Source organism: Suricata suricatta, chromosome 8 (genome assembly GCF_006229205.1).
Source record: "Suricata suricatta isolate VVHF042 chromosome 8, meerkat_22Aug2017_6uvM2_HiC, whole genome shotgun sequence".
NCBI lineage: Eukaryota > Metazoa > Chordata > Mammalia > Carnivora > Herpestidae > Suricata > Suricata suricatta.
This window is the reverse complement of record NC_043707.1, coordinates 125,100,012-125,101,074: the sequence shown is the minus strand read 5'-3', so window position 1 is coordinate 125,101,074 and position 1,063 is coordinate 125,100,012. Positions and strand designations below refer to the sequence as shown.

The window sequence follows — 1,063 nt, the reverse complement described above, 5'->3', positions numbered from 1 at the left end:
CGGGGGCGGCGGCGCGCTTGCCGCAGTGACAGCTCCGCGCGGCCGCGAGCCTGGGAAGCCAGTAGTGCGGGGCGCGCTCGCGGCCTTTCCCAGCCCCCGGGCAGGGCGTGCCCGCCAGCCGGCTTCCTGCAGTCGAGAGCCGGGGAGGGGGGAAGGCGCTGAGGGGCCCGGGGCCTGGCAGGCCTGGTTCCTGGCTTTCTCTGCACATTTCCTGAGCAGGACCGCCGGGGGATGGGACCCAGCACAAACCTCCTTCCCGGGGAGCTCAGCCAGGAAATCGCGTCCTTGCTAACTCAGGTTCCTCCTCTCTGCCGGAAGGTGCTGACTGCCATCCGCAATCTTTCAGTCCTTAGGAATTGGGTGTGATGTGTGGTGTAAATGCATCCTACGGATGAGAAAGCGGAGGCTTAGAAATTGAAATGACCTACACAAGGTCATCATTAAAATATTGCTAGGAATAAAATAAAGTGCTTACTACCTACCACTGTGCTACGAATGTTCTCAACATAATTGTGCTACTGAGCCCTCAGAATCTATGAAGATAACGTCCCTATTTTACAAATGAGAAAATTGAGAACCAGAGAGGCCAAGTGGCTTCTCCAGTGTCACACAGCTAAAAGCAAGGGTTAGAAAGTAGACTCCAGTCTCCTGTTTCCAGAGCTCAGACCATTCTGCTATCCTCTTCCTAGATATCCTGTTTCAACACATTAGAGCCTAGTAACCTGAGGGCCAGAACTTTGTCTCATTTGGTTTTGGGTCCTGAAAATCTTGGAGCTTGGCACAAAATAGGTGTTCCAAGATTACAACAGAGCCCAGTACAGAAGCTCAAAAAAATTTTAATTTTTGTTAATGTTTTATTTACTTTTGAGAGAGAGAGAGAGACAGATCATGAGCAGGGGAGAGAGAGAGGGAGACACAGAATCCGAAGCAGGCTCCAGGCTCTGAGCTTACTGTCAGCACAGAGCCCAATGCGGGGCTGGAACCCACGAATCATGAGATCATGACCTGCGCCGAAGCCAGATACTCAACCGACTGAGCCACCCAGGTGCTCCAGAAGCTCAGA

The 1,063-nt window shown here is 52.8% G+C and overlaps 1 protein-coding gene across 1 annotated transcript in view; it reads right to left on the bottom strand.

Annotated features, from left to right (window-relative positions):
- LUZP1 (leucine zipper protein 1) overlaps positions 1–353 on the bottom strand; it is a 109,417-nt gene extending 109,064 nt beyond the window's left edge. Inside the window, exon 1 of the mRNA XM_029946598.1 lies at positions 250–353. The gene's annotated coding sequence lies outside the window, so the exon portion shown is untranslated. The remainder of the gene's footprint in view (positions 1–249) is intronic.
- Positions 354–1,063: the final 710 nt, after the last annotated feature.